Source organism: Engystomops pustulosus, chromosome 1 (genome assembly GCF_040894005.1).
Source record: "Engystomops pustulosus chromosome 1, aEngPut4.maternal, whole genome shotgun sequence".
In the NCBI taxonomy this organism is placed as follows: Eukaryota; Metazoa; Chordata; class Amphibia; order Anura; family Leptodactylidae; genus Engystomops; species Engystomops pustulosus.
In genome coordinates, this window is record NC_092411.1 from 251,705,717 (window position 1) to 251,727,079 (window position 21,363).

General features: G+C 42.0%; 1 long non-coding RNA gene and 2 other non-coding genes across 4 annotated transcripts; all 3 read left to right on the forward strand.

Annotated features, from left to right (window-relative positions):
- The first annotated feature begins 16,172 nt into the window (after positions 1-16,172).
- On the forward strand, positions 16,173-20,751 carry LOC140077345 (uncharacterized). Of its 2 annotated transcripts, none has more exons than XR_011849768.1 (3): positions 16,173-16,284; positions 18,068-18,424; positions 19,096-20,751. It is a non-coding gene; the product is annotated as an uncharacterized lncRNA (long non-coding RNA). The 2 variants fall into 2 exon arrangements; XR_011849769.1 differs by lacking the exon at positions 16,173-16,284 and adding an exon at positions 16,686-16,710.
- Positions 16,554-16,674, forward strand: LOC140087936 (small nucleolar RNA SNORA26). Its single transcript, XR_011850046.1, has one exon. It is a non-coding gene; the product is annotated as a small nucleolar RNA SNORA26 (small nucleolar RNA).
- On the forward strand, positions 18,908-19,021 carry LOC140087925 (small nucleolar RNA SNORA26). Its single transcript, XR_011850045.1, has one exon. It is a non-coding gene; the product is annotated as a small nucleolar RNA SNORA26 (small nucleolar RNA).
- Positions 20,752-21,363: the final 612 nt, after the last annotated feature.

The following is a 21,363-nucleotide window of genomic DNA, read 5'->3' on the forward strand; positions in this document are numbered from 1 at the left end:
CCTGAGGCTGATATGGCAACTGCTTGTCACTCACTGATGACGTCATGGCGATGATCGCAAACAAGATGGCAGCGCCCATGTGCCGCCTTCTTTTAAATGCCGGCGGCGGTTCTACTGGCAGCAATCAAAGAGTTAACGCTGCAATATGCAACAAACTCCATGTCTTCATGACGGGGGCTCACCCCGTGAGCCCTCTTTATACAGCATTAGCAACTCCGTGATATACTATTACTCAGCGGAAGGCTAAGAGGTTAAGGTCCTGGCAGGGAAATTGTTCATGGACAGTTAGAGATCACATGACCCTCCGTCTGTGGCCATTGTATGGGCAGGATTCTCTGGCTGATGAGGTTACAGACAGGAGGCGTCAATGTACATATTAAGAAAGCAGTGCATAACTAGATGTATATTGTAAATTCGTAAACCTCATTAACATTACCATAACCTGGGCTGTGAATGAAAACAGAAGGGGCATTATGCTACTATGATAAATATGTGTGTCATAATGTTCTGTTTTAAATCCATTTTTTTATGATCTGGACTACGGAATTTTATCATTGCTACTCTAAATGTGGCAGATGGGGCTCATTTACTTGCCCGGTCCAGTCGCGATCCAGTGGTGCATTCTCCGACGCTGATTCGGGTCTGCTGGGATTCACTAAGGTCGTGCGCCCAATATCCACCAGGTGTCGCTGCTGCGTCGAGGTCCGCCGGAGTTCACCTTCTTCTTCCTGGTGCATGTAAGTGCTGATCTTGCGACACAAATTCTTTTTTTAAACTCTGCGGTTTTTCCAAATCCGTCGGGTTGTCTAACGGCCACGCCCCCTGATTTCTGTCGCGTGAAAGCCGACGCCGATATGCCAAAATCCGATCGCGTGCGCCAAAATCCTGGGGCAATTCAGGGCAAATCGGAAATTGAAAGGAAACCCAACGAAAGTGCGCGATTTGGACCCTTAGTAAATGAGCCCCAATGTATTTTTGCCTGCATACATTCATTGGAAGCTTATGCTAAACATACTGTTCATGCCAATTAGATATAACAAGGCGTATGAAGAAATCACAGGACATGTCATTATCTGCTATGAGAAGATGGTAATGATGTTTGCCTTTAACATAGATTGTGGTAAACTATGCAGGAATACGTTTTATCAGATTAGAGGTTACATACTTAAAATGAGACCAGTTCAGAGGCACATGATGAATTTATTAACCAGAGCAGTTCTCTCCAAACATGTTGATCCCAGAAGGAGCATATATTAACTATTGACCGTTCTCTGCTGCGCCAGATAAATCCCTGTGTCTGATGCTGGATGATTTATTCATACTCTGCAAGGACTGAATTTTCTGCCGCCCGGGCTATTTTCTGTCAAAGCCACGCCCCCTTTTACATGGCCACACACCCTTTTTGGACCAGTCGCAAAACTGTTTAAAAATGGTCTAAAACTCACAATAAATATGTCGCACAGCATTTCAGGTGCAGTTTACTCCATTATTCTGGTGTAGACAGATTCATACATCTCCCCCATTGCCTATAGCTCTACTTTATTACCATTGTATTTACTATCAAATAATGCCTAGCATGCTGCAGGAGTGGGAGACCCACTCCTTATTCTTAACCCCTTATGGACGCAGGGTTTTTTCGCTCATTTCTCGCTCTCCACCTTCGAAAATACTTATTTTGTGTGTAACAAATGTTACTACTTTGTGACGTGTATACTAGTGTATAAGCCGAATTTTTCAGCACATAAAAAGTAAAACCTGCCTGTATATGGCATTTACGCATTGTAACGAATCTACTGAAACTATGTCAGGGCATCGCCGCCCACCAATGATGTTCGGGGGAGCGGCAATCTCAACAAAGATGGCGGCGCCCATGTGTGGCTGACTTTTAAATGCCGCCACCGTCTTTGCAAGCATTATGCAACAAAGCCCATCTCTGTATGAAGAGGGCTCAGCCCATGAGCTCTCTTCATACACCCTTCATAGCTCTCCAGAGGATATTCCGTTGCATTCTCTAATTCACTGCTATTAACAAAAATACAGTATATCACAGATTGTATACACAATTTTGGCTGTCCCTGGATCCGGCCATTTATCTTCTGACTTAGGCCACGTTCACACAACCTTATGGGGGACGTATGTACATAGGCCCCCATAGAAAGCAATGGCCGTATAGAGCGATACGGTGCACCGTAGCGCTTCATACACGGGGAAAAGGTAGGACATGTCATTATCTTTCCGCGTTACAGGCCGCACACAATGGATCGCTATGGAGAGGGGAGCATTTCATAGCACTAGAGGGATAATGAAGCGTCTGCTTAGAGAGTCCCCGCTGACCCAGATTGGGTAGTGATAGGTGCTAAAACAGCAAAAAAAAACTGAGTAAAATTGTAAAGTAAGGGGTTAAAATGATACTTCATTAAAAACTATGATTAAAAAGCATTGCTCCGTGGGCATGTTCTGGAAATGGACGTGTGAGGACACATTGGGGCTTATTTACTGAGGGTCGCGGATCGCACTTTCATCAGACTGTTTGCCGGTTTCGGGATTTGTGCAGCTTTGACAGGTATTTAACAGGTGTCTGCGCTGGGACTGTGTCGCACACAATAGGATTTTGGTGCAGCTGCGCAGGCTCTTTCAAAATGAGTGCGGGATTTAAGATTAAAATTATGTCACAAGACACTGTACTTACATGCATCAGGAAGAAGAAAGGGAATTCCAGCGGACCTGAGTGGAGAAGCCACACATGCAGGATATCGGGCGCGCGATCTTAGTGAATCGCGGCGGAGTGCATTATCATTGGATAATGCACTTTCGGTGAACTCCAAGGAACGGATAAGTAAACCTCCCCCATTGTCTCGAGCTCCTCCGCAACCTGTCAACGAAGACACCTGAGCCTTCGGGACCTCCTAAATTTGACATTAGGTAATACTCCGCTGAGTAGCCATAGAGTTCCATTCTTAAACAAAAAGGAGCGAAACAGGCTGAACCTTCAGGCTGCCAGATTGGAAGTCAAAAGCTTACTGGAACGGGCATATGGTAGCATGCTAAAAACCTGTCGGAGTAAGTTTTATAGGTACGGGAATAAATGTGGCCAAATGTTGGCTAGAGAAGTTGCATATTACAGTCGTTCAGATTAGTACACACTACTCCAGATATTGCGTCCACGTTTCATTCCTTTTACACGGACCTCTATAATCTACCTAACCTGCCACTGGGCTTGTTACATTCCAACCCCTCCCCACCAGAAACCATCTCTACTCTAGAGGATCCCTTTACTCCAGAGGAACTGTCCTCTGTGGTGAAGAGTCTACCCAGAGGAAATAGCCCAGGTCCGGATGAATTTACAGGCAAATTTTATAAGCATTTCCTAAAAGACGATAACCACGCCCTGTACCAAGACTTTGATGCCGTTTCCCCCAACCTCCCTTTCCCCCCTAGATACGATGGCTCATGTCATTGTCATCTCCAAGCCTGGCAACGACAACCAGCTTTGTTCTAGTTATTGTCCCAATTTTTTTATTGAATGTGGGCCTGAAGATTTTTACGAAATTATAAGTCAACAGGCTAAACCCTCTACTACCGAAGCTTTTCAACAAGGCAGGGAAGCCTGCGACAATACCCTCAACATCATCCATCATGCCAAGACCCACAACATACCAATGACGATCCTATTCTTGGACACTGAAAAAGCCTGTTAGTTTCTCATGGCCCTCTCTCCAACAAACCCACTCTTCAGAATAAGCCCAATCCTTATGTCCAAGGTACTCTCTCTCTATCATAACCCCTCTGCAAGAATTAAGATTGACGGCACCATGTCACTGCCATTCACCAACCACAATGGCACTCGCTAGGGTTGCCAACTTTCCCCACTGCTGTATGTTCTAGTCATGGAGCATATCTTGAGTATCTAGATCCAGATCGAACTGGATGACTTTGGTTGTTGGTCCAATTTCAAGGTTAACATTTCAAAGTCCGAAGCCCTCAATGTCTCCATCTCATCCCAGACTGTGTCTTCTCTAAGGGCAAGGTCTCCTTTCGCCTGGCCCCAGGTAGTATTAAATACCTTGGGATCAAGATTCCCAAGGACCTAAATAAACTGTTCTCTGAACAACTTCACCCCTCTTCTGTCCAGATTTATCATAGATCTATCTTTCTGGAAAGAAAAAGAATTTTCCTGGTTCAAACACCTAAATATCCTGAAAATGATACCTTGCCGTACCTTATACAAACTATTCCGATTTTTATCCAACTAGATGAGGATCTGGTCCTCCGGACACCCGAGGATTAAGCAGGAAATCTTGGTCTGCTCTAAACATGTGAGAGGAATAGGATTGCCATACTGTTGCCTCTACAACGTCGATGGGCCCCTCTCCATAGGAATATATGGTGCACGGCGCCGTATTCCGGAGAAGGATAGGACATTTCCAAACTTTCTACAGGCTCCCGTACGGCCCTGTGAGGCCATTGCGATGTATGGGGTACGTGTATAGGCCGTATATACATCGGCCATACATACATCCCCCATACGTTCGTGTGAATATAGCCTTATTGCTGTTTTTGGTCCTATCACTTCCTAGACAGGTCAGTGTAAGAGTATGGGTGGAGACTTTCTAAGCAGACACTTCATGATTCCTCTGTGCTATGAGATGCTGTGTATTGACATTGTGCTTAGATTTTCATAGTATAGGATTTATCTACATTTTTATTTAGCTTCTCAAAATTCTAATATGATTCATGTATGACCTACTGTTTGACTGTTTTCTACCTTTTTCATGCATATTATTGATGTGACAAGGACTGCATTCCTGTTTTGTTCTTGTATTCTGGTTACCAATAAAACAAATTAAAGAGAGATGAGACAGATCACAGATGAGTGCTGAAGAGATCTTTGAGACGGATATAAAACAAAATGACAGCTCTCAGCTCTGCTAATTCACCTAATCAATAAAACACAGAGTCAGCTCTGCTCCCTCACCTAATGAATAAAACACACAGTCAGCTGTGCTATAAAGACCTTAGCTAGTCTGTAGCTAGTAGAGTAGGTCTCTGACAACTGCTGCTTGCCGTCCAGAAGTGCCTGTGTCTGAGCTGGACTTGTAATGCAGGGGGAGGGGCAGGAGTAAGAGAGCCCTGCAGTGTGCAGACAAGAGTAGGTATTCATGAGCATACTCCGACCATAGTCAAAACATTTACGGTCCTATCCAGGAATCGCCAAAATTGTAAACGCCAGATCTAACAGCGGTCCACCTCCTTCCACTGTATGGCCTGTAGAATTTCTGTATACAATTCTGCTTTCCCAACCCATGGACAGGAGCCTAAATAACAGGCTTCCTGGATGCAGTGGTTCTAAACTAAGCACATTTACACCCTAGGGCGTTCCCCCTGAAATATGATCCATTCTTCTTTTTGCTTCTAATAGCTTAGTTTTTGAGAAAACTGTCTTTCAAAACTATGCGAATTATCCACAGGGGCTCATGGCTATATCACAGAAGCCCCTGGCTGGGGAGGTAGGGAACTACTGTGATCTAGTTAGGAGCCCCTGAGGCTCCGTTGCATAACTGTCACCTTCACAGGAACAGAAATCACAGCCTGGTGAGCTGACATCAGTGGTGGAGGAAAAAGCTGTACAAAAGCACAAAGGTGGGGGATGAGAGCTGAGGAGAGAGCAGCACAGACCAGTCACATGTTGTTTTTTAAAATGCATCCAAATCAAAGACAACCCCTGGGACTAAACAGAGGATTCTGTCAGGAAGCTAGGTGAGTTAAAACACACAATTATATTTTAATGCAATTACTTAGAGAAAGGCATATTTGCAATGCAGGGGTGATGGGCTTCTGCAACCTGCCTTTAGTGAAAATTAGGTCCCTGGTGACAGGTTCCCTTTAAAAGCTAAGCTATATTAAGCAAAAAAAAGGAATAGATCCTGTTCCAGGAGGTCCATGCCAGCATATAACTTGATTGTTGTCTTCTGTGTTGCCTAGAAAAATAAAGTAAGACTTTAGCTTGTAACCATGTATTTTAAGATACATTCACTGTTAAATTTGCTCAACCAAATTAGGAATAGGATAGAGAATGCCAGCTTATTTTTAGTATGTTTCCCTATGCCAGACAGGTCAGTTACCAATCAATATTCCTAGTATTGTTCATTTTATTATGTGGCATGAATGTGTAGCTGTCTGGCAGGGACTCCAGGAATGTTTATCTATCTTATCTTATCTATTTAGTGAGTGATCATATTATACTAACATGCCTTCGCTGTATTCCAAAGTCTTTTCCTTTTCAGAATTAATCAAGTAGTTCCTGATAAGAAAACTAACATTTGCAACTTCACTTTTATACAGCTTAATTATGTAGAAAGTGATCCCCAAATAATACTTACTCTAGCTACCAGAATCAAACCCACAACTGCAGAAAACACCTTGAACCCTCCCCGCACCTTGATATAGCTGTACGTCATAAGGTTGAAGTAGTTACCGATTGTTCAACCTTATAGATGCCGTGGTCATGGTGACCACGGTGACTATAGGGAATTACCAGGACGATCAACACCTTTTGTGCAAGGCACAGGGGGTGCCGAACGTTCCTGTGGCAGACTGGAGCCCAAGGCTGCCTTCATTAGATGCCTATGCATAAGGAATAGGCTCACTAATGTAATATGCTGCGGTACATTAGTATTGCAGTATCTGACACTGAACAAGTGATCAAATGATAAATAAAAAAAAATATTAAAAAAAGGAAAAAAATGTAAGGTCAAAATGACATACAACATAAAAAATTTAAATCATCACAAAACACTACATATTGGGTAACACCCATTCGTAACAAGCCGCATAATAAAATAAAATTGTTACTGAACCTGCACTGTGAACACCGTAAAAAAAAAAAGCAAAAAATGTGCAAAAATTATGATTTTATTCACATCCAACCTCATAAAAACAGGATAAAAAGTGATCAAAAAGTAACATTTACCACATTATCCCAATAAAAAGTACAGATTGTCCTGAAAAAAACAGAAAAAAAATTAAAATAGCCCTGCAAACACAAAAAATAAAAATGTTAATTGAGTTCTGTATTCTGCAAAAAAAAGTCAACAATAAAAAGATTATCGCCGTAATCATGGTGACCCATAGAATAAAGATAACATACTATTTTTATGGTATGGTGAACTGACGAGAAAAAAAAAAGCTAAAAACCCTTAACCAGAATTAATGATTTTCTTAATAAAATTAAGTTAATAAAATCAATTAACCACTGAATCCCCCTAAATGATATTTCTGAAAAGGGGATCTCATTTCGCAAAAAATAAGCCCCCATATGTCCAAATTCCAAACGAAATAAACATTTAAGAAAATGTGACAATAAAAATACTGTACCCTTAATGAAATATGCTGTGCCTCCAATTATTTACCTTATATATGAATTATTTAAATATGGCCCCCTAAAACGAATAACTTTTATACAGTGTCCCTACTAAAGAATGGTTTACATAACACTCTTCATACTCTATTGTTATACACTGTGCCACCTAATCAATTTTTTTACAATATGTCCCAATAATTTTAATGCATAGTACCCTAATTATTATAATACATATAACCCCTCAAAATTATTATTTTGCATACAATACCCCTTAAATGGTAACTGTATGTAATGTGCCTCAAAATTATTAAAATTCACATACATTGCCCAAACTATATTTTACATACTTCCCCATTCTCATTTCTTTTTATATATACTCCTCCCTCCTTGTTTCATTTCATACTTACAGCCCCCTCCTTCTTTCATTTTATACATCGTATATACTCGAGTATAAGCCGAGGCCCCTAATTTTACCACCAAAAACTGGGAAAACCTATTGACTCAAGTATAAGCCGAAGGTGGGAAATGCATTGATCACAGTCATCCCAGTATATAGCCAGCAGGCCCCTAGTAGTATACAGCCAGCCCCCTTTAGTATAAAGCCAGCCATCCCCCTGTAGTATACAGCCAGCCCTCTTTAGTATATATACAGCCATCTCCGTGTAGTATACCGCCAGCCCCCTTTAGTGTACAGCGTTCCAGCTCCCTTTAGTATACAGTCAGCCAGCCCCCTGTAGTTTACAGCCAGCCAACCCCGTTTATTAGCCAGCCAGCCCCCTTTAGTATACAGCCAGCCCCCAGTTTGCCCAGCACCTAAAAATAAACTGATAACTGATAAACCTTTGGGTGGTCCCAATGTTCTGTGCCGCTCCTCTTCTGTCTTCTCCGGGATGCTCTGGTCCCGAGGATCCTCTTCTGTCCGGCCGGTACACACTATGATGCGGCTGCTGATGACGTCACTATAATCTGCTCCAGGCGGCAGAGAGCATGGCTGCATTTCTGCCGACTGTTACAGCAGACAGAAGATGAGCCGCCGGGACCGGAGCATCGGAGAGAAGACAGAAGAGGAGACGCACCGATATCAGGGGCTCCGGAAGGTGAGTATGTAAGTTTATTTTTTTTATTGACTTGTGTATAAATCGAGGTGAGGTTTTTCAGCACATTTTTGTGCTGAAAAACTTGGCTTATACACAGATATATATGGTGTACCCCCTTTCATTATATATACAGGCAGTCCCCGGGTTCCGTACAAGATTCTTTAGGTTTGTTCTTAAGTTGAATTTGTATGTTAGTTGGAACTGGTATATTTCATACTTGTGGCTCCAGACATGTTTTTTTTTTGTCATGGTCATGGTTCTTGTGACAATTGGATTTTCAAAATTTTGTTCTGTCATGGTTACGAGAATTATCAATAAAACTTCATTAAAGACATTACAGCTGATCATTGCAGCCTAGGCCCAAAGTAAAGCATCCAGAGACCCTCACCAGTGGTCACAGTTGGTAGAGAGGTCGGTCTGTAACTAAAGGTAGTCTGTAAGTCGGATGTCCTTAACTTGGGAAATAAGTATTTTATCCCAGGCTGATTTTGGAAGTTTTCCAACCTACAAAGAATGGGGAGATCTGTATTTTTTATTGTAGGTACACTGTGAGACAGAATCCAGAAAATCACATTATATATTATTATTATGTACTATTTTTAAATAATGAATTAGCCTTTTATTGCATGAAATAATTATATGATCCCACAGAAAAACTGAACATAATATTTGGTACCGAAACAAATTACAGAGGTCAGGTGTTTCTTGTATTTCTTGACCAAGTTTGCACGTAATGCAGCAGGGTTTTCGGCCCAGTCTTCCATATAGAACTTCTCCAGATCTTTCAAGTTTTGAGGCTCTAACTGGGCAACATTGAGTTTCAGCTCCCTCCAAATATTTCTGATTGGCTTCAGGTCTGGACATTGGAAACATTCGTCCTGTCCCCTTTGCAGAAAACCAACCGCAAGTTTCCACCCCATGCTTCACGTTTGGGACAGTGTTCCTAGGGTTGTACTCATCCTTCTTGTTCCTCCAAACCCAGCAAGTGAAGTTTAAACTACAAAGTTCTATTTTGGTCCCATCTTACCACATGACCTTCTCCCATGCCTTCTCTGGATCATCCAGATAGTCGGTAGGGAATTTTGTAAGCCCTGCATCATTTTAATCCATAACGGCTTATTGTGTTACCAACAGTAATCATTAAGACTATGTTCCCAGTTGGCTTCAAGTTGACCAGGTCCGCTCTTGCCGATTCCTGACCTTTCTTAGAATCCTCCTTACCCAACAAGGTGAAATCTTGCATGGAGCTCCAGACAGAGAAAGGTTGACGGTCATCTACTGCTTTTTCCATTTTCTAACATTTGTGCCAACAGTTTTTGTCTTCTGACTAAGCTGCTTGCCTTGCTTATTGTCCTGTAGCCCACCCAAGCCTTGTAAAGGTTTACAATTTATCCATGGTGTCCCCTGGGTGCATTCACAGTTTTTCAGATGAAGCCAAAAGCAGGAGTGGATCATGATGGGCTTAAAGGACACCTGTCATCAGGTCTGTGTCACTTGTCCTGTCACCACTACCTGTTGGAGAAGCTCACAAGGATCCCATCCCAGCCTTTATCTAGTTATTTCATACATTAATCATTGTAAAATCATCTATTCTTTATTATGTAAATGAGGCTGGTCACATGGTCAGAGGCAGTGATGTCACACCTGTTCCCCCTCCCCTCTCCTCCCCCTGCTCATGTCTGTGTGTAATGTATAGTAAAACATGACTAGTGTGTGCTGCATCTGCTGACATGCTGCATCCTCCTAATATACAGGTGAGAGACACAGACATCAGCTACACATGAATCTGACATGTTCTGCTGTAACAAGGCTGCCTGGAGCTGCTGTATCTCTCCTATACACACACACATGCACACACAGGCTGCAGGGGGCGTGGCCACCAGCACCAGGAAGCACATCATTATACAGCCTCACATCATTATACAGGCTGTCAGTCAAGCACTGGGGGTGTGGCTGTGCCTCCCACTCATGAATAAGGTGGACAGCTTGAATATGCTAATGCTTCATTGGACATTTCACAGGTCATTTGCATACAGCTTTAGGACCTCATTGCTTAGGTTTACAGGCATGTAGAGGGACAATGAAGGGATAGAGGCAATGCTCTCTAATGGCAGTTTATGAAAATATATTTAGCTTAGGGGGGTTATTTTGCATGACGGGTTCTCTTTAAGCGAAACTGCTTCTCCTCTTTTTTAACTCCTTTCCTGGTTTGGACATCACAAAAAAATGCATCTGAAAAACTGAACGTGTGAATGCACCCTGAGACGGCTAATTAGTCTCACCCATGGTGGAGAGGTTGGAGTGTGAATGATTGAGTCTTTGGACAGGTGTCTTTTATAGAGGAAACAAGTTCAGATTGTATAATAAATACATGCGATGAGTGCAGAGTAGAAGAAAAGAAAAACTAAGGCCGCGTTCACACATGATCTTTCTAAGCGCAACTTTCTTCTCCTGCAATCACCTATTGAAGTAAGATTGCGTTTGAATCATGTTAACTAAACACAATCTTACTTCACTATGTGATCACAGAAGAAGTATGCAAAGCAAACGCTTCTTGTGAACGTGGCCTAACAGCACAGAAAGAGACAGAATTTTGGATTGTTGGTAGGGGGACAAATGCAATAAAATTCTATTTATTTAAAAATCATACAATGTGATTTCCTGAATTCTTTTTAGATTCTGTCTCTCCCAGTTGAAGTGTACCTCCAATAAAAATTACATACCTCTCCATTCAATATTCAGACCCTTTGCTGTGTCACTCACATATTTAACTTACATGCTGTCCTAAGAAACTGCCCATGGAATCCAGAGGCAGAATTCTGGCAAGGCACAGATCTGGCCAAGGTAACAAAAGAATTTCTGTGTCTCTCAAGGTTCCTAAGAGCACAGTGGCCTCCATAATCCTTATATGGAAGAAGTCTGGGATGACCACAACTCTTTCCCAACTTGGCCATCCAGCTAAACTAAGCAATCATGGGATAAAAGCCTTGGTGAGAGAGGTAAAGAAGAATCCCAAGATCACTGTGGCTGAGCTCCAGAGATGCTGTGGGAGATTGGAATAAACTGCAGCCTCCACCAGTCCGGTCTTTATGGTAGAGTGTGCCCATGGAAGCCTCTCCTCAGTACAAGACATATGAAAGCTGCATACAGTGTGCAAAACACATGAAGGACTCCCAGACTATAAGAAATAAGATTCTCTGGTCTGATGAAACGAAGATTCAACTTTTTCGTATTAATTCTAAGTGCTATGTGGAGAAAACCAGACACTGCTCATCACCTGCCAAATACAATCCCAACAGTGACACATGGTGGTGACAAGCATCATGCTATGGGGGTGTTTTTCAACTGCAAGGACAGGATGACTGGTTGCAATTGAAGGAAATATGAATGTGGCCAAGTACAGGGATATCGTGGATGAGAACCTTTTCCAGAGTGCTCTGGAGCTCCAACTGGGCCAAAGGTTCACCTTCCAATAAGTCAATGACCCTAAGCTCACAGCTAAAATAACTATGTGACTATGCTTCACTGGCCCAGCCAGAACCCTGACCTGGACCCAATTCAGTATCTCTGGAGAGACTTTAATGGAAACTGTCATTAGATTTACTAATAAGCCTGATAGCAAGTTCCCAGAGCACTCAACTGTTTTTAGCTAAAAATGCATAGTTCCTATCCCCAAAAAATGAAGTTTGTAAGCCTACCTGGTATTCTGCCTGAGGAAGAAAGGTGACTAAAGGGAGAATATGCAAGGATGAACGGCAGAGGATCTCCAAATCCAGGTATGAAAAACTTTTTCCATTATTCACAAGAAGACTTGTGAAGATATGAATACTTATTACCATATGATGTTTCAGTTTACATGTCTGTTTTTTTCTGTCAAGATGGGGGGGGGGGGGGGGCAGAGTGTGCATTAACCCCTTAAGGACGCAGCCATTTTATAGCTTAAGGCCCAGCTCCATTTTTTGGATTCTGACTTGCGTCTCTTTTTATGGTTATAACTTTTGAACACTGTTATTTATCGAAGCGATTCTGAGATTTTTTTTTTCCCCACATGTTGTACTTCATTTTAGTGGTAAATGTTGGCTGATAAGTTTTGCGTTTATTTTCCAAAAAAAGAAAAAATTAATTTTTTGAAAAATGTTACTTTTTTGAAATTTGAAATCATTACATTTTCAGGCAGATAGATTTACCACCTAAATAAATTGCTGAATAACATTTCCCATATGTCACGCAGCTTACAAATCGAATAGCGATTTTCTGTATTTTCAGAATTTACTCTTTTGAGGATAAATACTGTTTTAAATGAAATTTTACATATTTAGCATCAAAACCCCCTATATAATCAACCCATTTTCAAATCTGCACCCCTCAAACTATCAGAAACAGCTTTTAGGAAGATCGTTAACCCCTTGAGATCTTCATAGTAATTGAATCAAATCAAAGCATCAATTCTGTACTGGATTTTTTACTTTTTTTTTTTTCGTGTTCACCGTTTAGCCTAACAATCTTGTTATCTTTATTTTATCGGTCAATACGATGACGGGGATACCATACTTGAATATATTTTCTTACATTTTACTAAATTTGTCAAATTGATGGCTTGTTTTTAGCGGGACATGTTGTACTTTGCAACGTTATCATTCTGGAGTACATGTGTTTTTTTGATCACTTTTTATTGCATTTTTTATAAGATTGAATAGGTAAAAATGATAATTTTTGGTGGGTTTTCAACAGTTTTTTTTTTACGGCGTTCATCATACGGGTTCAAAATTGATTTACTTTTATTCTACGGGTTGTCACGGACGCGGTGATACTATATATGTGGGGTTTTTGTTATGATTTAGATTTTTTTGGGGGGGTTATATGTCTCTTTATATGTTTTGGGGCTTATGGGCATTTTTATTGATTTATTACTTTATTTTTTATTGAATAACATTTTTTTTTGTACTTCATGGTACATGAACAAGCAATCATGTGAGTGCTTGTTCATGATAATACTCTGCAATACTGATGTATTGCAGGGTATTATCAGTGTCAGCCTAAGCACTTGCATAGCAGCGATCGGCGCCCCCCAAAAATGGTTCGGGAAGGGGGGGGCCATCGTGGGGGAAAGACCCCCCAGAGGCATGTTAGATGCCGCGGTCGCGGAGCCCACTCTGATCGCAAGTGTTACACTGGGGTGCCGGCTATTAGTTACAGCCGGCACCCCTTTTTTTCCGATGCCGGTTCGGCTCCGATCCAGCATCAGCTCCGTGGTGGATATATCCGCCACTGAGCGCTAAGTCACTGCGCTCTGTGGCGGATATATCCGCCACGGAGCGCTAAGGGGTTAATGAGCCAAAAGAAGAACTTTTTTGATCTTGCCAATTGGCTGCAATGAAAAGAAGAGTGAAAAATTTAAATGGGTCTGAATACTTTCCATACCCACTGTAAATACTGTCACCTCCATTCATTTTACATATACAGCCCTCTCCTTCTTTTATTTTATAAAAATAGCCCCCCATACATCCTATCAATATTGACCCACCTTGGGCTGAAAAAACATCTCTTACTCCATACATCGCTTAAAGGGATATTCTCATCTCGTTATTCCCATTTAATTTAATTCATCTGCCATGTAGATACATTTCTTTAATTGGATGTTAATTGGATGTTAATAGAAGAAATTAGTTGATGTCCCATAAACGTAGCCATGTTGTCCCTCAGAAACAAGTTTGTTGTCCATAGGGTGCAGTCACACGTGGTGCTTAATGCATGAGTTTCAAAACGCAAAGGCCGAAGAAAGATTTGCCTAATTAAACAGCTGTTAACATTTGTGTTTACAACTGAAAATGTTTACACAATGTTACTGCATGTGTTAACATTCCTTTAATGCAGTTATTTAACATACATATGTTAACATGTGTTTACAGTTGCGTTGTATAAACACAAATGTTAACAGCTGTTCAATTGGGAAATCTATCTTCGGCTGTTGAAATGTGTTTTGAAACTTATGCATTAAGCGCCACGTGTGACTGCACCCTATGGACAACAATCTCATTTCTGAGGGACAACATGGCTACATTTATGGGAAATTATCTTCACAGAGCTAATTTTTTTCTAATAACATCCAAATCAAGAAATGTATCTAGGCAAATAATTTTTTAGCAGTCCCAATACGGTTTGAAACGCATGTGTTAAACGCCACATGTGACTGCACCCTTAGATACAACCACCTCTGCTGGAGTGATTGCACAAAGAAGCATATGAAATGACCAGGAGTCACTGCATATCCCACAGCCGTCCTGTGGTAATGATCGCTGATCCAGGTGGTCGGGCAGGGGTCAAAAATATATATCTGGCTAATGCTGGCAGAGTGCGTGGGGCGGTCGTATCTAAGGACAGCTATCTTGTTTCTAAGAGAGAACATGACTACATTTATGGGAAATTATTTTCACACATGTACATATTTTAATAACATCCAATTGAAGGAATGTAATTAAATGATTAATTAAATTAAATGTGAATACCTAGATGGGAATACCCTTTAACCAACCATGTTCAGTCAGTGAAAAACGGGACAGTGCACCAACCCGATTTCACAGACTGACCACAATATCGAGGATGGTACTTGTGCGTCATAGAGATGTAGGATACAAGTTGCTTCTACACCACAGAACATCAGCGCCAGGTTGTAATCATGAAAACCTGTGGAAATATAGGATGCCACTCATTTTATAAAACAAAACCATTGCACAAGACGCACAAGGTTGTTGGTATCCAAATGCAGAATGAAATACCTGGCCTGAAATACCTAGTTGAGATGTTTCAGAAGGGCCTTTTCATTTAGGCTACATTCACACAAACTTATTCCCGCCGGGCCGACGTACCTCTGGTGCCATGGATAGGACGAGGGATGACCTCTCCCCTTTACATAGAAATGCACAGCGTACGGGCCACAGTACAGGGAAAGGTAGGCCGTATATACGTCCACTATACGTTCGTGTGAATGTAGCCTTAGGGCGCATTCACACGTTGCGTTTTTAAACGCATTACAACAGCTGAGATGAGGCAATTTGCTGAATTACATTACTGTTAACGTTTCCGTTCACAAAACACATTGTAAATGCAATGTTAACACATGCATTAATGATGCGTTAACAATTGTGTTTGGTTAATGCATGTGTTAACATTGCATTAACAAATGTAAACAGTAATGTAATTAGGCAAACCACCTCTCCTCAGCAGGACAAAACGCAACGTGTGAACGCATGGGGTTCCTGCGCTTTGACGCTACACAAGTATAAAGTATTGTTTTTTTATTTGCGCCCACAGAGTGTCCTCATACAGGTCCGTATTGACCTATAGTTGGTTCAGGGTCCTAAATTGACCTGACATTGCTGCCCCTGTAAACAAGCTGGAGAGAAAGAGAAGCCAATAGACTAATGTGAACAGCACCTTATCATGTACTCATATTCTGGTCATACGATGGGATTTATGGGTAACTCTCTCCTTATATCACACCCCTAGATGAGCAGACATATATGAACAAGCTCTCTTCTCATACAAGGTTGCCTCACTAACAGGCTGACATGACAGTGGCCTTTGGTGCAGGGAGCCACACGCATTAGGCACCATACAGATTCCTGCGGACTACATTTCCCGCCATCCTTCGTAGTGTAATCGTGCCGCGGGGCATGCCGGGGGTTGTAGTGCTGCACAACGCGCAGGTAAACAGTCACGTGGTGTCGTTCCCGTCACCCCGCGTCACTGTAGATCCTCTCGCGAGAGTTGGAGGCCTTTATTAGCCGGTGGCCGGACCCTCCTCTTCCCCTCTTGGTTTGGCTGCTGGTGAGTAGAGGAGCGCGGCGCTGGCTGCGGGTGTGTGTATAAATACGGGTGTTGTTTATCGGGATGTAGTGTGAGCGGGGTAATGTGGGCGCAGGTAATGGCCTCGGTTATGCAGCTCGCGTCGTCCTGCGGTGTGCGCCGCTATCCCGTCATATCGCCGCTGTGCAGACCGCCGCCATTATCGTGTGCAGCTGCTGCATTAGGCCGCGGTGACTGGTCACATGACCGCGCCCGCAGTTATTGTTCGCGTCTCTTGTCCCGCCCCTTCATTGCCCGCTCAGAGCTGCCCGTGCCCTGCTGCGGCCAACACAGGGGGGCAGAGTGTATCCTCTCTAAAACACAGTGCGGGGCAACCCCCCTCCTCACTGTATCCTGTCGTGAGGTACAGCTCAAAACCGGCCGGGGGTGGCGCCACCCAGTGGTGAGGTATTGTCGTCATCCTGTTATTACTGCATAGTGTGAGGGGCAAGTGACAGCCGTCCTGCAGGGGGAGGTAGTGTGCTCTGATCCAATTGTAAGGTCCTCCATGGTGCATAGTACAGAGCAGGAACAGTGGGAGTAGGTTGCATAGCTTATTATAGAGCAGGATAGACTGGTTAGCACCGCAGGCAGCATATTGTAGAGCAGGAGGCGCTGTGCAGATAATAATTCTTTATTTATTAGTGCAAGCAGATTATGCAGCACTGCACAAAGCATGGCAAATTGTGAGCCCAATGGGGACAGGGACCAATCTAAACAACCTAACAGTATGTTTTGGAGTGCGGGAGGAAACCCACGCAGACACTGAGAAAACATACAAACTCTCTGCAGATGTTATCCACCATGTCCAGACTTCTTAGCGCCTCCTGTTCTATCATTCTAATTACACTAAAGGCAATATTCATCCTATCCTGCTCTCTAAGCATGCTTCCTGCAGAGACCATGTGTAACCTGTACAGCTCCTCCTGCTCTATACCATATTGATTACTCGGCAGCTACTGTGACCAGTGCTTGCTTGGGCTGTGTGCACATGTGGCGTTTAAATTGCTTTTAAAACACAAGAGCTGATAGGTTCCATTTAACAGCAATGTAATTCAGTAAACCTTTAACCAGGGACCTCATTTTCACTAAAGACAGGTTACAGAAGCCCATCACGCCAGCATTGCAAAAAATGTCTTTGGCTTTCAGCATTTGCAGTACAATACAATTGTGTATAACTTACCTGGCTTTCTGGCACAGCCCCTGCCTTTGTGCTGCCGTACAGCTCCTCCCCCACTGATGCCGCCTCACCACATGAGTGAGCAGCAAAGAAAGGTCAACCCCTGGGACTAAACTGAATTTTGGCAGGAAGCCAGGGAATTTAAAACACAATTAAATTGTATTAAGCATTTGCAGTATGAGGGGCTTCTTCAACCTGTTTGAGGTCTGTGGTGACAGGTTCCCTCTAACATTTACATTGTCTTATTAATGCAATGTGCTTGGTGGTAACATTGTGCCTTGTAAATGCAGATGTTACTGTCAATGTAACTGGGCAAATTTCTTCTCAGCTGTTGTATTGCATTTCAAAATGCAGTGTGAACGCAGCCGTAGTATGGTAACTTCAAGTTGGACTGGACTTTTCATTTGTAGGTCACATTATCCACTCAGTTGGATAAAAGCGAGCAGCACACAATGGTTGTATAGATTGAGGCTTTTCAATGCAAAATTCTGATTCTTGGATCACACAATCATTCAAGCTCCTCCTTTTGGAATGGACCGGCTGTCAGTTTCCGTTTCTGACTTGTAAATGTGTTTTTATTTTTAGGAAATTCCTTTGGAAACCCTTATTCCAGTGACAATTGAAGTGGCCTTTCTGACGTGGAACTTTCTTTTTACGCGAGACTTGTGTGTGCACCAGGAGGTTTTTTTCACAATGGGTAAAATGAAAGAGTTGAATGAATTTGAGCGTGGCATGATAATTGGCACAATTCTTTCGGGCAAGAGTGTAGCTGAAGCTGCTAAACTGCTCGGCTATTCACGTGCAACAGTGTCCCGCGTGTACAGAGAGTGGTCCAATTCTCAAACTGATGAGGACAAACAGCAGGCCACTGCCCCCCAGACACAGACGGCCAAGTAAATGCTCCAGCGTACCCTAAACTCTACATCATGCGGAAAGACACGGGTGTGTTTGCATTGTTCACTTCCAGTACAAAATGTTGACCTTGTCTTTGCAAGTGATCTGCTTTATGCAGTGATTTTGGTATCTGAGTCTCCATGTATGTACATCTAGTGTGTTCCACATAGGCAGGCACTACATTTTTGAGCAAGTAAAGCTTTGCAAACCTAGAGGTTTAATAGGAAATCGTGTAAATGCTTCAGACTTTTAGAACATGTCTTTGTTTCTATGTGGTCTCAAATCTCAATAGTAGCTCAAGGTAACATCTGTGTAATCTTGCTTAGTCCTGTACAGTGTAGTTCTGGCAGCTCCTTGGTCCCACTTGTTCACTTCCTGTCCTGGGATATAGAAGCGGTGCTTGGCTGAAGTGCAGCAGATGTTATGAAGGTTTACATAAATTTTCGTTTATCCTGTTCATGTATTGCTGTTGGATCTGAAACTATTAAGCCTATATAGCTTGCCTTTGGGTTATACCTTATCCCCTTATCAACGCACCCTTTAAGAACTGTTCTTGAAGTGGTCAACACAGGGGGGTATATTAAAGCTTCCTAAAACTCAAGGTAAAAGTGTTTTTTACTTTGTATCCTGTCGGGAGCAACAATCTGTAGAGTGACTTTTAACTATTTCCTAGTTTTCTTCCACTTGCATATTAAGTTTTCGCTGTCTTATTCCTGCAGTGAATCTGAGAATCATCTACAGTCTGAAGTCCACTTCCTCTTGCGGCTTACTATCTACAAACTTGCTACCCTGATGGCCACATGTATTGAAGACCCCGTTTTACTGAAACATTGTGAAAATCGGTGGACTGGCCTTGTGGATGCTCTGCTTACCACTTTCACCTGTCTACTGGAGAGCTTTGTAAAATGTGTGCTTGGTAAAATACTATGCAGTGTGCACAGTTAAGTTTTAGTCTATATTTTCACTTATTTCCAGGCATATTTTTCTGTTCCTGTTTATTCGCCCTAGTTTGCAGAGTTGAATCCTAATCAGGTGAGACATTATGTTAATGGTTTGGCTTAGTTGTTCCTTATTGGGTATGCATAACTGTTAGATGGTGGTGGCTGTTTTTATTCTCTCATTTAGGTAAAATGTCCATAAACAGCTTTGAGGAGACCATTTGCATCTAGTATGTACACTTTCCTGAATGCTTACCTGGCTATGGTGTTGTATTGGTAAGGGTGGGGACGCAAGCACTTAAATTTAGATATTTGGCCAGGGGCGGTGGTTACGCTAAAGTGTCATGGTGGTGAAATATGGATGCAAATGTCTGAATTGCCATTTGGTAATTGTACATATCTGAAAGTCTTGCACACCACCTTTTCTGGTGATGGGTTAATCACCTGAAGCTAAGTCACTTTATCATGAGACTAATTACCTTCCTAATTCTACCTACTGGGCACTTTCCTTTACCTTGCTGTACTCTCCAGTAGCTTAAAGAACTTTTTTTTGAGTAAGAAGACTGATGCATTGGACTTGAAGGGGTTGGCCACTCTTTGATATTTCAAACTGCCCAATTGTGTTTAGTTGCATGGCATCTAAAACCATAATTCCCTAGTCTAAAATCATTATACTGAGCATAAGCTGGATATGGAGCCATACATTGTGGATTTGATTCAAAGATGCCTGCAGTATTTTCCCTACTCTAAATTTTGAGACTGAGGAGGAATAATCTGCATGAACCCGCTGACTAGGTTTGTGGGGTGCAGTAGATAACATGGACCACTGCTATGTTGCATCAGTGAATCTTTAAAGTCCAAACCCATGAACAAATCTTTTCTAAAGGGTCATCACTGACCTACAATGTGAGGCTCCATTATTTATGCCATTGAAATGAGAATGCGGGCAACTGCAATAGTGTTAACCTCTGCTCATGCAGTTTATTCTCCTATACATATTGTAGTTATTGAAGCAGTATTATTGTGAACATTTTTTGCCAACAGTATTCCCTTGAAACGAAGTTTCAAATTCTCATGTTGGTACAAGGTCACTTGATTTTTGTAAGGTCATGTGACATTACTTTAAGTCCAGTCTTCTGCACTCCAAAACATACTGGTAATTTCCTATAGCACTTGTCTTGGTGAGCTTGGATGGTAAATTCTGTCAACCTCTGGGACTGTGACAAATAAGGGTGTTTTTGTAATTTTGATATCAGTGGTAGGTTGATGGTTTTGGTTATGTGAAGTGTTTTGAACCATTGTTTTGTGTGTTGTGGACCAAATGCTCTTATTCTATGTGCCATTGTAATGCTGAATATTCATACTGCGCTTGGCAAAACTTTTTTTGTATCCTTTAACTGACATGAATAATAAAGAACATAAGAACATTAATAAAAATGGCTGTGTCTGAGTATTGGAGCACATCCTGGGAATGAACACATTACACAAAGGCAGCAGGTTGTGGAAAAGGTTTACAAAGATTTTTTTCATCAGCAATTAAACAAAACTGGACATGCAAATGGATCATAAGCTTCCTGTCAACTAAACTTCAAGGAAGTAATGTATACAGAAATGCTTAATGTCACATTGGGTATTAAAACTTAATGACCAGATGTAAAATCTGTATGCCAGAGTAATTTGCACCTTTATAACATGCACTACGTTTAGTGTTTTTGCCCATTTAAGTGGTTTAAGAGGACCTGTCACCTGAAATGATGACTCGAGGAGCTCCTTACTAGAGTAAACACCTCCCTAACCCTACCCCAGGTATAGTGGTGGTTAACTGCTAGCTTTATTGGAACATACCGATAAAGCTAGCAAACACTGCTCTCCATAGCCATCTGAACACTGAACCAAGCTTACAGCAGTCTGGTGTATTCATAAGGGGGGGGTGCCCTATGTAGTGCTGTGTTTGCTAGCTTTAATGCTATTATTAGGATAGGGAGATGTTTACTTTCACAAGAAGCTCAGTGAGTCATTATTTTGGGTGACAGGTCCTCTTTAAAGACT